This window comes from Bos taurus, chromosome Y (assembly GCF_002263795.3).
Source record: "Bos taurus isolate L1 Dominette 01449 registration number 42190680 breed Hereford chromosome Y, ARS-UCD2.0, whole genome shotgun sequence".
Taxonomy (NCBI): Eukaryota; Metazoa; Chordata; class Mammalia; order Artiodactyla; family Bovidae; genus Bos; species Bos taurus.
Genome location: NC_082638.1, coordinates 48214791 through 48231929, shown reverse-complemented (window position 1 = coordinate 48231929; position 17139 = coordinate 48214791).

Below are 17139 nucleotides of genomic sequence, written 5' to 3'. Positions count from 1 at the left end.
GAGTAAGCGTCTTTTAATATCGTGGCTGCAGTCACCATCTGCAGTGATTTGGAGCCCAGAAAAATAATGTTTGCCTCTGTTTCCACTGTTTCTTCATCTATTTCCCATGAAGTGATGGGGCTGGAGGCCATGATCTTCGTTTTCTGAATGTTGAGCTTTAAGCCAACTTTTTCACTCTCCACTTTTACTTTCATCAAGAGTCTTTTCAGTTTCTCTTCACTTTCTGCCACAAGGCTGGTGCCATCTGCATATCTGAGGTTATTAATATTTCTCCTGGCAATCTTGATTCCAGCTTGTGTTTCTTCCAGTCCAGCATTTCTCATGATGTACTCTGCATGTAAGTTAAATAAACAGTGTGACGATATACAGCCTTCGCATATTCCTTTTCCTATTTGGAACCAGTCTGTTGTTCCATGTGCAGTTCTAACTGTTGCTTCCTGACCTGCATACACATTTCTCAAGAGGCAGATCAGGTGGTCTGGTATTCCCATCTCTTTCAGAATTTTCCACAGTTTATTGTGATCCACACAGTTGTTCAAGACCCTGACAAACACTCCTGTGCCAATATCTTGTTCCCTGCACTGAACTAGGCTGGGTTCAGCACTTTCTGAAGTCCCCTGCAAATACCTCTGAGCCAACATCCTGGTCCCTGCACTGAAGCAGACGGGGTCCTGCCCTTTTTGAAACCCCTGACAAACACTCCTGAGCCCACACATCAGAAACTGCACTGAACCAGGCCAGAAACTACACATGTTCAAGCCCCCAACCAACTGTTCTGGGCCTGCATCTGACTCAAAGGCTGGTTTCTGGTCTTATTTAAGCCCGCAGCAAGCAATCCTGAGCCCACAAATCGCTCCCTGTCCCTGATCTAAGGTGTGTGCTCCCCTTGTTCAATCCACCAGGAAACACTACTGAGCCTGCATCTCACTCACTGCCCTGAACAAGGGTGGGTCCCGCCAAAGTTCAAGCCATGACAAATACTGTTGTGCCAACATCCCAGTCTCTGCACCAAACCAGCTGTTTCCTGCCCATATCAACCATGGCAAACACTCCTAAGACCACATCTTGGTTCCTGCACTGATAGCGGCTGAGATCCTGGCCATATTCAAGCCTAGACAAACACTCCTGACCCCATTTCTCGCCCCTGAACTGAACTAGGCTGTGTCCTACACATGTTCAAGACCCTGACAAACACTTCTTGGCCTTCATCTGACTCTCAGGCTGATCTCCCTCACTACACTGAACTAGGCTGGGTCCAGCACTTGCTGAAACCCGTGGGAAACACTCCTGAGCCCATATCTGGGTCCCTTCTCTGAACCAGGCCAGGTCCTGCCCTTGTTCAAGCACTCAAAAAACACTCCTGAGCCCACATCTCGATCCCTGCACTGATCGCGGCTGGATCCACCCCTTGTTCATCCCAACAGACACTCCTGAGGCCACATCTCAGTCGCTCCAATGAACCAGGCTGGGTCCTACCTTTGTTCAAGCCCCCAACAAACACTCTTGAGCCCACATCTCAGTCCTTGCACTGAATCAGGTGGGTCCTGCCCATATTCAAGCTCTTTGTAGAATGCATATATCATATATCAGGACTATAGGATGGCTGGCTTAGCTTGGTCCTCTTGCTGCTTCAGGCCCCACAGGCTTGTGTGATAGGGCAGGTTGGGATGTGTTCTCACATGGAGAACAGTACCACTTTGAAAGGGCCTCAATAGGGTAAATGGCAGACGTGCATGTCTCCGACACCGGTGAGTCATGGAACTTAAGGGGAACTGTCTTTAGAGTCTCCCTGGCAGGCATTCGAACAAGGTTCAGGGAGTTCCCTCATGCCAGCAGAGCGGGCCCCATTTCTCCCTCTGTGCAAAGTGTGGCCAAGCCACCTCAGGCCTGTGCAGTGTTCACATCTGTCCAGCGAGGGAGGGAGGGTCGCACGTCCAATTCTGCAGTTCAGCAGTGACCGCCCACTGTTGGCTCTCAAGGTTGAGAAAGCACTCTCCGAACGTGTGGACTAAAACCGTCTAATCTCCCATTGCTGCAACTCAGTCAGGACGTGAAGGGCTTGCAAAGGATAAGCGTCTTTTCTGAGAGCTGCTGTCCAGAGAGTGGCAGACGGCAACAGCACTACTTAGAGAGACAGAGACACACAGACATCAGTGCCTGGTACACACACAGAAGGATTGTCCAGAACAGTGCTATGCCGGAAGCAAAGATAGAGAGACAAAGAGCGAGCTCTGCACCCTAAACCTCTGGCCTCCCTGAACAGTGGAGATCAATGGTAGCAAATGTTGCGGTTTTTCCCTACTCCCCTAGTATCAGGACAGCAACAGGCTCTCTGTCCCATGAAGAAAAGTATCCAGCCACTTGGCACCCCTGCATATCCTTTGGATAGTCAGGGAGAGCTCCCAGCTATTGCCTGTCCCAGGGGACACAGGAGGGTATTGTTTGGATTGTGGAGCAGGAACCCGTGGTTGGAATTTCCAGGGCCAGGTCAATGACAGCACCTGGGGCTACCCCAGCCACATGCAAAACCCTCTACAATCCTGGTGCAGAATCTGGCCATGTGGGGGCACTGGAGCACAGGAACCGCAGAAGATGCCCTCCGGTCTAGGGGCATGTCCATAAGGGTGCCGCCCACTACCCTCTCCGCCCTTGGTCTAGATTTGGGCAAGGAGCCTGTGCTTGGCTCACAGCCTAGGCTCCTGCCTGTTTTCCGCTGATGTCCCAGGGCCCGTTCACCCTGGCCTGGGCTGTCCGGCACCCCTTTCCTTGGCCTCACGCCACCCCCAACACACCACTCCCCACCTCCCGACCATCCCCCTCACTCCCCGCCCCCAAAGAGCTAGTGGGTCCCACAGGTTCACTGCAGCCTGGGCCACCATTATGCACCATTCTCTGTGCTGTTATATCGTGTCCCTTCACATCTGCCCCAGCTTGGGCCAAGAGGAGCGTGAGAGGTGATCAAAGGAAGGTGGGAGCGTCCTGGGACCCTTAGCTGTGAGCCCCAGTACTCAGGGAGAAGCCCCCACCCCTCATCCCGCGACCTGCCATCCTGATGCTGTGCGCAGCTGGAACCTTGCAACCACCAGTTGTCACGCCAAGTGAAGAGGCCATCCTCTTTAGGGTGGAGGCAGTGCAAGACAGCCAGACCCTGGTGGACGGAGACGTGGCAGGGATCCGGCGGGAGTTCCGGCTGCTTGCAGAAGACATCATGGAAGAGGTGGAGGTTGTGGCAGATGAGGAGCAGAAACAGTGGTCCTCCCAGGAGCTGGAGGAGAAGACGGTGGAGGAGCAGGGCCAGGACAGGCCGGGAGGTCCGAGTGAGCACCAGGCGCTAGATGTCCTGAAGGCACTGGCCGCCCTGCAGGTGGAACTGAGCTCTGAGTGTGAGCAAAACCACAGGGCCTACCATCAGAGGAGGAAGCATCACTTGGCTTGGGGGAGTGCCATCATCCAGGGCATCCCTGGCTTCTGGGCCAAAACTGTATCCTTTCCGCTGCTCCTTTGGGTCCACTGCTCATGAGGAGGAGGAGAAGGGGCAGGAGCAGGAGGAGGGGGAGGGGGTGAGGGCACAGGAAGGGCGCTGGAGGCCCCTGAAGAAAATGTGGTCCTGGGCAATTGGCAAGCTCCAAAGGCCCAGCAGAGTAGGGTCTGGGCAGGGCTACAGATGTACGTGTTGCAGCCATGCCTTTGAGTGTCTCCTTCAGGCCTGCATCTGAGGAGGAGCAGCACCTGAGGCCTCCAAGTCAGGAATGACCAGAGATGGTACACAAGAGCAGCATCTGCACAGCTATTGCTGTAAATGCGGGTGATCCTGGCATATAGCTGAGACATGTGAGTCATTCACATACACACACAACACACACACACGTACACACACACACACACACACACACAACCCCTTTGCTTTCAAACACGGATTGTCACAGGACTGCAAATCTGACCATGTAAGCAGTGACATGCCACTACCAAGCATACACAGGTCTGGAGGAGAACAGTAGCTGTCAGAAACCAGTCCCTGCTCGGAGAATGCAGACCACCTCAGACGCACACCACCACAAGGGGCCCAGAGCCATGAGCGTGTCTGATGGTATGGCAAAGCCTGATGACATCAGGGGTGGCCAGGTAACAGGCAGTGCCCAGCTCCTTGCAGATGCCTTTTCCAATATCCTTGTTCCACCCCAGACTAGGACTGATGCTCCTGGCTCTTCTTGGCCTGGCATGTAGCTCCCTGAATGGCTCCTTGACCTAAAGCAGATTATGAGCCACCCTCAAGTTTCCGTCATGATCAGCGACCAAGATCAAGACTTTCTCGACTACATGATCGACTTGAAGATCAGTGAGGAAGACTGAGGAAGGATGGGTATGGGACCTGGCAGGGAGTGGGAAGATTCTGTTAGCCATGTTCCTGCACTGTGAGACTTTGGAGAGGAGTCATGGACGCTGTTAATGCCTGCCTGGGAGGCAAGCTGAGGCCCCTAGAAGTTTGCACCTTTTCCCTCCTCCCTATCCTGGCAGGTGCAGGTGCGGAGCCATCTGCAGTCCCACTGCAAGCTGATCTTTTCCTTTCAGGTCAACCCCTACTTCTTGAACACCATGATCATTAAGGAGTATTACCTTGACATCACTGGTAACACGTGGCTCCCAGGGTGATGAGTGTGGGTGTGCAAGCATGTAGATGATCCACCTGTGGAGTCCACCCCAGTCTCCCCTGTCTTTCCGCAGGGAACAGGGCATGTCATTCCACTCCAGTCCACTGGTTCTGGGACTTTGAATGGGCATCCCCCAGCCACAGTCTGGACACCAGGAGCCTTAATTTTCTCAACTGGCTGTCAGGCCACAATGGCCCAGAATTGAACACGATTGCTGATGTGGGGTTGCTTTGGGCCTGCACACAGGTGATGATTAATGTTGGAGTTCTTGGCTGCTCATGGGAGGGTTCAGGGCCTGGTCAGCCCTGGGTTGACCTTGCTCGTGTTGCCAGCAGCTCATCAGCAATGACATGTGGGACAATCCCCTGAAGTACTACCTCGGGGAGGATGATTCTTCCATCAGAGATAACTGACAGAAACACATGTGGTGAGGCGGTCAGGAGATAGGCCCTGAGGGACAGCCTTATCGTAGCTGGGACACTATCCTTTCCCAAATGGGGATGCATTTGGGATGCATCTCTCCTAGGATGCAAAACCACAGGCATCCTAGGAGAGACAGGATTTGAGTGTGGCATGCCTCCAGGCACTTCCAGCCTGCCTCCCTGGCAGTGCAGAAAGGCGAGGAAAGCACAGGTGGTTGTACGTGTTTGACCCTGTGCCCGGATGAGCCTGTGAGGGAGGGAATGGAGTGAGCAAGGAGTAATTGCATGTCCCAAAGGACCTCAGGAGAGTGGGAGACAGGGAAGCCCCTGGGGGCAGTTTGGGGCCTGCTGGTTTTCAGGGTCCAGGGTCTAGGCAATAGCAGTCCTGCCAAAGATACGCCATGGTGGGTGCTGAAAGTCCTGACGTGAAGTTCTTCTTTCCTCTGGGGTCTTGCCACTGGCTTTGGGGGCCTGAGGGGCAAAAGTGTGCGTCTGCATCTGAGAGAATTCGAGCAGTCTCGCTGAAGCAAAATCTCCGATTTTGTCATAGGGGACCTGAAACCAGGTGATGCTCAGAGGGAAGCTGCGTTCCAGGTGACCGTCTTGGATGCTCCTGGGCCCAAATGGAGGCTGGCTTCCTTGGCATGTGGGCTGTGTAGGCAAGCAGAGATGTGTGACTGTAGGGAGTCCTACCTGGGCCTAATGAGAGCAACTGGAAGAGAGTCTTGACATCTAGCAAATCACTGTGGCCTTGGTGGTTCAAGCCGTCTTGGTGCCTTTGAGATAGAAAAGCTGCTTTCCGCCCAAGGGAGGCATGAGCTGTGGGCCCACAAAGGGAAGGTTTTGCAGGGCATCATCTGTTTGGGGACTCCATGTGCATGGGTAGTGTTAAACAGAAGGGAGGACGTGTAGGAATGCCACCTTACCTTTATGGCCTCAGGTTCCAATCTTTGTATCTGAAGAGACCCTGTATCCATGTGAACCTTTCTCACAACATTGGATAAGACCCAGGCCTATCACAGTCTCTTGGGGCTCTTGGAGGCTCAGGCGTCTCTTTGGCCTTTTCCTGCTACATGGAGATAGCCCTTGGGGGCACATGTAGACAGGTGCACACATAAAGCTACACAGATAGGAAGAACAGAAGGCCTCACTCAGAATGTTGTTGTCCATAAAGGGTGGTAGGCTAGCAAGAGGGGCACAACATTGACAAGGAATGACCTAGATAGGTGCACACCGAGAGAGAGGTTCTCCAAGTCAGCTGAGCCCAAAGGTCCTTGTTTTCTGTCCCCACATGGATCAGGCCAATGTGACTGGTACTGTGAAGCTGTCCAAGGTGATGGGAGAATGCAGAACGCAGGCGCATGTCATACAGCTGTTCATGGCAAGTGCTTCCAACCCTGCTTGCTGCTCTGCAGGTCGGTCCGTGTCACTGGCAAATGCCAAGATTTTGTAACCTTTGAGGATAAGTCACAAAGTTAGATGGAGAAGGCAATGGCACCCTACTCCAGTACTCTTGCCTGGCAATTCCCATGGACAGAGGAGCCTGGTAGGCTGCAGTCCATGGGGTCACAAAGAGTCGGACATGACTAAGCGACTTCCCTCTCACTTTTCACTTTCATGCGTTGGAGAAGGAAATGGCAACCCACTCCAGTGTTCTTGCCTGGAGAATCCCAGGACGGGGGAGCCTGGTGGGCTGCTGTCTATGGGGTCACACAGACTCAGACTTGACTGAAGTGACTTAGCAGCAGTAGCAGCACAGAGTTAGAAGTGCAAGGTGACATGATTAATTAACAAGCGAAAGGAAACAACCAGGAAAAGAAAGTTACTTTTTGTTTGTGAGCACAAAGGTACTTACCAAAATTCATATTCCTAGAGAAGAAAGCTTGTAGTTTTGCACGTGTGCGTTTCCTCTCAGGGATGTTACTGTGTACACGCACATGTGTGTGCACACATGGGCATAGAAGTCCCTGCCAGTGTGCTTGTGAGTATGAGCTTCCGGAATTGACCTAGCCAGGTGATGGAAGTTGGATAGCAAAAACATGAAGGTGTTAGAGAAAGGTACATATGCTCTGGCCAGCAGAAGCACTGAAGCCAGGGATTCGATCCCCGTTATCTCACTGAGCAAACACGTTCTAAGTGGGATCACAGGGGTGCACCCAGGATGTCTGGCAGAAAGTAGAGGCAGGAAAAAAGAGCCTGGGGAATGTGCAGAGAAAAGTCCACTATATCTGCAGTTTATGAAAAGTAGAAATGTACCAGGAAGGAGAAACCGTACTTAATTAATTGAGATATCTAGCTAAGGAGATTTCCAGCCAAACAGCCAAAAGTGCTCCCTGGTTTCTTCTTGCTGCCTATAGTAAAATATAAAGGGAAATTAAAAAAATATATATTTAAGAGAAAATATTAAAAAATAAGACAGAACTTGCTGAATTGGAAATTTTCCAGTCTTTTAACATGACAGAGGATGCTAAAATTAATGGCTCTCAAACAAGGTTCTATCCAGGGCATTGAGATAAGGTGGTCTAAATATAACATTTTATAACACCTATACATCAATTCTTATTTATTTATTTATTTTTAATAAACGTGGTCTAAAGATGAGTGAGTGTAAAATTCTTTGTTAAGCCTCAGAAAGCTGGAAGGGGATGCTTCATGGCATTATTTAGGCAGGCCAATGCCTTCCAAAGAGTTCAGGGGTGTCACTCAGAGACATTTCAGTCACACAATAAGACTTGTACCAAGTTTCAGGGTGTTATCCCTCAGCTATCTCAGCAGAAAACCGAGACAGAGTAGGCCTTATTATGAAGACATGTGTGATGGTGGCTTTGGAGTGGAGTGCTTTACCATGAAAACCAGTAAGATTATCAGGAGACACACCAAGTTTTTAAGATAACATATTTAAGTTCAGCTTGGACTGAAAGGACCAGCAATAGTACAAAATAAGAGAGCTCTGAACTTCTACCTTTGACAAGCAGGAAGCAGGCTAGGGAGACTGTTTCACTGTAACCATATACTACCCACCTTTCCTGCAATGGAATCATGTCAGAGGGCAGAATTAAAAATTCAGAGACTGAAGCCTAGGAAGTTTCCAGGCCTTAAATCCTAATCAAAGGACTGCCAACAAGAACCCGTGGGATTTCAGAACTGCTACTGTTGACTCCCATCTCCCCTCCTCTTTCTGGAACAGGAGTGCCGATGAAGGTTATCTATGCCTGACCCAGCACTGTATGTTGGCTGTGAAAGTGAGCAGATTAACTCATCTCTTTTGTTCACAAATCATCAGGTCTAGAGGAACTACACGTGTATAATTTGAACTGATGTGTTGGAGATGACTTGAGAGTCTCCTGGACAGCAAGGAGATCAAAATAGTCAATCCTAAAGTAAAGCAGTCCTGAATATTCATTGGAAGGACTGATGCTGAAGCTGCAGCTCCAATACTTTGGCAACCTGATTCTAAGAACTGACGCATTAGAAAAGACCCTGATGCGGGAAAGATTGAAGGCCGGGGAAGGGGACAGCAGAGGATGAGATGGTTGGATGGCATCACCAGCTCAATGGACTTGAGTTTGAGCATGCCTCTGGAGTTGATGGTGGACAGGAAACCCTGGTGTGCGGCAGTCCATCAGGTCGCGGTCCATATCTGGACTTGACTTCGATGACAAGGTCCTGAACTTCAAGTTAATGCTATAATGGATAAATTATTTGAAAGCATTTGCAGGAAAATGCATTTTGGACATACAAGTATGTAAACAATTTGTGGCCATGGGTGTACCATGTGGTTTTAAAGTATGTCCACAAATCCTTTCCTTCAAGGGTGGTCCTTATACTCCCCTTTACATGTAGGCTGGACTTAGTGGCTCACTTCTAATGTTAGAATATTGTAGAAATGAAAATGAAGTGTCTGACTATGACTCTTTAAGTCACAAAAGGCACTGCAGCCTCCTTGCTCATCCTCTTGGATCACTCATTCTGGAAGCCAGCTTAGTCGTATCTTGAGAACACTCAGGTAGCCCAGTAGAGAGGCCCATGGGAAAGAACTGAGGCTTTCTCCCAACAGCCAGCAAGGAAACTGGTTTCAACAGCTATGTGAGTAAGCCATCTTGGAAGGAAATCCACCAGCCCATGTCAAGGCTTCAGATGACGACAATCTCATGAAACCCTGAGCCAGAACCCTCAACTGAATTACTCCTGGATTCCCAACTTTCAGCAGCAGTATGAGATAATATTGTTTTAAGCTGTTGCTTTGGGATACTTTGTTATGCAGCAGTAGTTCGTTAATGCACTGCCAACTTTGTCTCATGTCTTTATACCGGGGCGCCTGTCCATTTAGTCCAATCTAAGCTAGATTCTGCTACTTCAGTTTAGAAAACATACTTCACCCTTGATCTGACCACCCTCAGATCAGATCAAATTCTTTATCACTCACCTCAATATCTTATCAGTCTTGCCTAGCCTCAGCAATGATCGTCTCAGTTGAGCCAGAATCCACCAGCACCCTTATGGTCATCTTAATAAGTTTCCATCCACTGACACCCACTCTGTTGTTGTTCATTGCTTTTCAGTCTCCCAGTCTCTCTTTGCTATCACATGGACCCACCCTGTTCCTTAGCTATAAATCCCAGCTGTGTCCCTGCTGGAGTCAGGCTTAAGCTCACTCTCTCTCCCGTATTATAAGACCCCCGCTGTAGTACTCTTACCTTGAATAACATTTTTCTTACCACCTTTAGGAAGTGTTATGAATCATTTGTTTAACATTTCCAGGTTCTGTTAGTAGGGATTATTCTCAAAGGAATAGTTCTATACCTTTACTTTTTATACTATATTCCTTAGGGGAACAAATTTCTAGAATTAAAACATTTCATGTTTTTACCATACAAACAGAAAATATCGTTTAAAATATATTTATATATCTTTAAAAAATGTAGTAATCTGAAAAGGATGTGTATATAGACATGCCAGTGTATATACACACATACCCTCAGACCTCCAAGGAAAACTTAATTCTCAGTAAACTATAAATTAAAACATTCACCTGCAAGTAGTGAAATCTTTGGAATTAATGTGCCAAAAAATCATAGAGAATGAGATTTTAATTTAAAAAATGTATACATAAAACCATTTGGGATTCAGACAAAATAGGTTATTTAAGTAAAGATAGGTCAAGCCCTAAACCATCTAGTAAAAAAAAAAGAAAAAAGAAAGAAAGAAAGGAAATAATCTCATGTAATAACCTATAATGAAAAATAACCTAAAAAATAGACATGTATATGCATAACTAAATCACTCTGATATACATCTGAAACACAACATTGTAAATCAAATATATTTCCATAAAATTTGTAAAGAAAGCTTTTACAATGTATGATTATAAAGAAAAAATCCTAAAGAAAGTAGAAGGTATATATGAATTGAAACAAAAATAGAAAACAACAAAAATAAAACTTGTTGGGATAATAAAACAAGAGCTGCTTCTTCGAAAAAAAAAAATCAGAAACATTGATACAACTGTAGCCAATCTAATAAGGGGAAGAGGAGGTTAATTCCAATACTAGAAATGAATGACACATGGAATGGGATTTTGAGATGGTAATATTCAACACTGAGTGGAATTACTTTTGTTTCAGGAAAGGTCAAGTCAAGCCAAAACTGGGAAAAGAAAGGGAAGGAAAGAAAGAGGAAGACAGTCATGGGAAGAAAGGAAGAAAAGGAAAGTAAGGGAGAAAGAAAGAAAAGTAAATGTCTCAACAGATGTTGTAAATATCCAATGAAATAATTCTCTTTAAAATCTAAAAACAGAAACAGAAATTTATTAAGCCATATCCTCATTGCCTTTGATGGTACTAAGAACCAGAAAACCCATTTACACATCACTGTTTAGAATTTCTGGACACCACAATAAGATTGTTTAAAGAAAAGAAACAAACAAAAAAAATGCTATGTTATTTGTAAAAAGATGGACAGCAGAAATAATTTTTTAAAAAACATTTTATTTTTATAAATAGTAATTTTACTGACAATGTTTTGGCAACATTAATAAAACAATAAATTTTACCTGAAAGAACAAGCAAAGTAGACAAGGAAATTCACCGAAAGCAATAACAAAATAGTCATCTTGACAGATATTCAATACATTTGTAAAAAAAAACAAAGTGCCGTTGCCTGAAAAAAATATAGAGATATCAAAAGAAAAAGAGAGGAAGCTCCTGAAAGAACTCAACTCAGTATTAACTGTCTTTGTTCTGCAGGCACAGAAACTTACTCAAGTTAATTTTACGAAGCAAAGCCCTGATGTTATTATCTCTTTTCAGGTTTTGTGTGTGTGTGTGTGTGAAAATCTAGGAACTTTAGGCTGGACAGGGAAGACGAGTGTAGAGACTTAAAGTGTCTTTAAGGAGGAGAAGGAAAAGGAGAGGTGTGAGGATTTCATTGTGTGGTTTGAACAGCATTGGGGAAGCTCAAACAAGGGATGTAGCAATGTTCTTCTTCTGGGAAGAGCATTCCCAGAAGAAGAGCATTTGCAAAGTCTTTGGATTGGGAAGAAATGGAATTTGCTTAGGGAAAGCAAGGCCAGTGTTGTCAAAAACAGGGCAGCAGTGGGGAAAATAGTAGAGTAGAATGACAGAGAATGGAAGAGAGGAAGTAGTCAGGGACCATATCACTGGAAACTTTTCATTTGGCAATAAATACAACTTGTACTCTTTAGGAGCATACTACAGAGCAAACAACAGTAACAGTATTGATAATCCTAAGCAACAATAAAAACATATAAATAAAACATTTCATATTTACTATAGAAATAGAATAAAGGAGATAAGAATGCAATAGTCTGCACATTTATACATAGAGTTTTCACCTGAGACCAGAAGACAAACACACACACACACACACACACACTCGTTATACAACTAAAAGAAGTTTAAGCTGACACTTAGCAAAGTGCTTTGGCCCAAGCGAACTAACTGGAAAGGCCTGGTAAAATATTCAAAGTGTAAACCAATCAATCAAGCATTGAGTAAATAAATACAATTTACTTGTATTTGAATTTACACTCAGGAAATTACCTAAAATGGACACAAGAGACTCACTACAGCTTAGTCATCTGTAGTCCTTTCTCTTTTGTTCTGAGAGGGATGGTAACCCCTTGGTGATTATCACTTTCTAGCATTTTGTGAAAGCTTAGAGGATTTAAATGAATTGTGGGGAGGGGCAGAAAGAGTGGGGAGAGACAAAGAGGAGGAGAAAGGAAGAGGAAATGGAGAGATTTCTCTTGACATAGGTCTACAGCCAAGATTCCAGGTTCCTTGAATGGTGCACAGAGATTCTAGATATCTGTGCCAGAAGTGGAGAAGGTATGGCATTCAACTCCAGGAGGAGACTCAACTCCAGGAACCCACAGAGGAAGCCAAGTGTGCTGATGTTCAGGAACCAATACTTAGAGGGTACACCACAGGTCTGTGAAAGAGCCCTTGGAGATCACACAAAAAAAGGTTTCCACAAGTATAATCACAGACTAGGTAGTTGGATACAGTAGAGGAAGGATGATAACTCTATGACCTGATAATTACTGAAATAAATGAGAAAATTCCTGCACATCAGACTGTGTCAAGTAAGATGGAAACCCAGTATTAGTTTGATAAAATGGGAAATTACACAAAGAATTAGCTGTTAACTTTAATACATTCCTGCCCAAGGCAAGATAAGATACAAAAGTGAAATTGTCACGTTAAACTAGGGTAAGACACATGTAACTGGAAAAGGTAAGGAAAAGTTCTATAGAGGGTTTAATCACCCTGGACCCTTTGTATCCACTACATTTACTCTTCTCGGACAACTCCTTTGTAGCTTAAGGGAAAGAGAACTAAACTTAGCTCAATTCATAAACTGAAAAGATTCCCTGTGTTTGATCCTTTTCAGTTAAACCTATGGGTCCAGTACAAATCAAACTGGATGTCAAGGCTTTTGTCTTTGGGAATCTTAACTTGCTTTACTATTGTGATGGAGACGGATAGGGCTACTTCACTTTGACTAAAGGCCAGCCAAATGGGAAAGGAGATGGAATGAATCAAATTCCCCTTTTGATCACTCAACAGGAGGTCCACAGGCACCAGGCCTCATTCTATTAACTATCTCTGCTTCTCCAACTGCAGTCAATGATATAGAGGGCCTGCTTGATCCTTGCAAGTGCCTCTCACCTAACAGGCATTTTAGTGGTTGGCTTCCTTGACATGTCCCTGGGCTAGGTTAAGACACTCTGAGACAGTGTTCTTTCTGCCTTGGCTCCATGCCTGGAGTGCATGCATGCCTCTTCCTCAACTGGGACAAGAAGCCACAGCTCTCCACTAACTAAATCCCGTGTCTGGTCCAAACTCACATCATAGTTTCTCCATCAACTTCTCCACATCAGGCTTTCGGAACCATTTTATCTTAGAACAGCACAACAGAGGCACTTCGGAGAGTTCAGCAGCACACAGGACCATACCATAACAAAGCCATTCCAATCTGGCTATATAGTTAATACTGAGATCTTCAAAGCATGAAAACGGTTGAAAATTTCATTGCTAAACACTCTACAGATTATATGTATAGTGGAGAAGGCAATGGCACCCCACTCCAGTACTCTTGTGGGAAAAATCCTACAGATGGAGGAGCCTGGTGGGCTGAAGTCCATGGGGTTGCTAAGAGTCGGGCACGATGGAGTGACTTCACATTCACTTTTCATTTTCATACATTCGAGAAGGAAATGGCAACCCACTCCAGTGTTCTTGCCTGGAGAATCCCAGGGACAGGGTATCTTGGTGGGCTGCTGTCTATGGGGTCGCACAGAGTCGAACATGACTGAAGCAACTTAGCAGCAGCAGTAGCAGCAGCAGCAGAGCTTTCGAACTTGCAAATAACATGAAATACCAAAATATGTTGTTACTTTTCCTTTCTCCACCTCTCTCTCTCTCTCTCTCACACACACACACATAATTTTTACATGTTAAAACACTTATATGAAAAACAGGTACTATATTTTTAAATAACATCTCAATATTTAAACAAAGCTGTACTTCATGTATTTAAAACAAAAACACATAAATTACACATTGGTTGCCCTATATTTGATATTATTGAATAATTCTAAAATTTGAATTTTTTGTTTTTAATGGGGGTTTTAACTTTGACTGAAATACTTGCTTCAGACTTACTGAAAGTAGAATTAACGGGTTTTTTTGTTTTTTTTTTGGCCTCCTACTTTTAGATTTGGGAGATGATGGTTCAGAATCAGATGTGTTCACAGTATTGGATGCTACTTCCACCAATCCTGTTGAAGGGGTTCCGGTGATACCTGAAAAAAAACTCTTGTTTCAGGAGGTAATCCTTCTAGATGCTTAGGCTTCTTAAACATTTGATGACACTGGGTCTTGTGCTGTCTTTTCTCTTTAAAAGTTAAAAAGTGTAGCCTACATTTGGAACACTGATGAAAACTTTTCCCAGTGCTGTCTATAATGACATATGTATGGTGTTGCAGTTTTAAAAATTTGGAGACAAAACGGGCAAAGTAAACTCTTAATGTTACCATGGTATGCTCTGAAATGTGCATCCACATCTGCAAAGAATGATGATCTGTAACTGCAAACCTGGCATACATAGGGCATTTCACCAGGCTTATGATTATCTTTCATGTGCTGTTAGAGAACCTGATCTGTCTCAAAGGACAATTCACAGATTTTACAGACTGTGCAGGGCTCCTGGGAAGTGTGGACACTTTCAATGTGACACTACAGCTGGAAGGGAGTAGCAAACTGGCAGTTGCAGTGCTGGCAGGTGGTGTGGTATTTCCAGCTGTCACCTCTCTGCCTCTCAAGCTCCAAATGGTGCTTCATGTGATTCATAAACTTGACATTTTTTAGAACTTTCAAGCAGCTGAGGCATTTAAAGGCTGTGTGAGTTTTCGGTTCTGGCTGCCCATCTCCTATATGCTGTCCATAGTAGAAGTCACAGAGTAACACAATCAGATTGCCTTCTGTGGGATCAACAATCTTGTTTTGACTTGCTACACTTGGAAAGTCAATTTTTGTCAGTCCATTTGACCCTAAAGGGTTTATAGGTTTGCAATGGACATTGTCCTTTAGAAAATGTGTTGGATAAGATTCTCCATTCTGAACATGGCTTAATGAGGTATGAACACTGTCTGGTGTGCTTTGCTGAGTAGTCACTCTTTGAAAAATATCTGGAGGGCACAAAGCTAAAGAATGTTCTCCTATAATTCCATCACTGAGTTTAGGCCTTTTGGGACTTGTGCTATTTGTTTCAGAAGTGGAAAGTCACTTTGATACATGAGGACTTTTATCCATAGCTCCTGCATAACTGCTGTTTCTACTGGATGCTGCAATGAACTTGTGAAGGTAATCAAAGGAGAACATAACTCTGAAAAGCTATTAGGCACTATTTGTGGTGAAATATTTTTAGAATCTGCTTTGGACAAAGGCTCAATAATAATAGGACTATCTGTTGATCTTGATTCAGAGACAGAAAGTGGCAAGACAGTCTTTGCTTCTGATGCAGGAGTCACATGATTAACAGGCTGTAATTTCTGAGCATTATCTTTCCTGAAGTGACCATACTTTTTTCTCCTTGAACAAGAATCTGGGGTAACTCTGTTCAGTATGTTTGAAATGACTGGTTTTGGATTTGAGGTCATCCCCACAAAGATCACATCAGCATCTTCATTTACGTGTTCCACTCCAAAAAGATCAGTTCAGCGTGTTCATCATCTACTTATTTGGCTTCTCCCTTGCTTTTCTGTGGTTCTGGCTCTTGTTCTTTTCCACGTAACATACATGGTCGTTCCATATTTTAAGTACTTTTTTTTTTATTCTTGGAGGATGTGGCCACAACTCCCAGTGCTTCCTTGAAATAAACTGCCACCTAAGTATAAATATACTACATATTATTTAAGTACAGAAAAATGTGCTATTTGTTTGTCTCCAAAACTCTAAGGTAGTTATAAACACCCTTATCTTACAGATAAAGACATTTAGCATCAAAGAGACTAAATGACAGCTGAAAAACCTATGGCTACAAGTCTACATGACTCGAGAATCGTAGCTTTGTCCCATGTTGATTTTAATATTTTCTATTTAAAGAAAGAAAGAAAGAAAAAAAAAAAACCACCACTGATCATTAGGTGAAATCACATGTAAAGGACAATTTTTTTACAAAAGCACTATTTTACAGTGTTTAGAAATATGGACTTTGGAGTCAAAGAAGATTAAACTGGAATTCTAAGTTAACCACACACCAGCTGCATCTTTTTCAGCAAATGTATAATTTTTAAATGCGTTTCCGTATCTTAAAGACAAACAAGCTTATTTCCTAGACTTAAGGTTAACAACTCCTTTTTTTAAAGCATCAGCTATTCAATGGCATCTTGTTTTGTAGGAAAACTGAAAAAAAAAAAAAAACCCTTATCTTAAATGCACATGACAACTGATTCACAAATAATAATTTCATAAATATTAATACAGAAAATAGGGCACAAATTCAAAGTATATAGTATCTCTACATAGTTAACAAACAGCATAATTCGATGTCAAGCACTTAACACAGGCCTAGGAAATTGAGAATGAACTCTCTTGATAATCTCACCCCAAATCCACACTGATACATCCTAAATTTCTCCCTCTAATCCTGACTAAACTTAAATCCAACAATGCTTTATCCTTCACTCCACATGTCTCTTCCCCATATAGCAGGCAAAATGAGGTCAGTATTTCTCTAATACCAAGATCAGACAGAGACATCACACACAGACACACAACCAATGTCCCTTATGAATACAGATGCAAGAGTCCTCAACAAAACACTGGCAAAAAAACCCTAACAACATATAAAAAAAGGTTATATGCCATGATCACGTGGGATTTATGCAGGTATGCAAAGTTGGTTCATTATATGAAAGTCAATCGACATTATGCCATTTTAATACAATAAAGAACAAAAAACATATCTGCCTGCAGAAAAAGCATTTCCCTGAGTGTAGCACCTATCCATAATAGGGGTTAAAAACACTTAATAACTAAGAA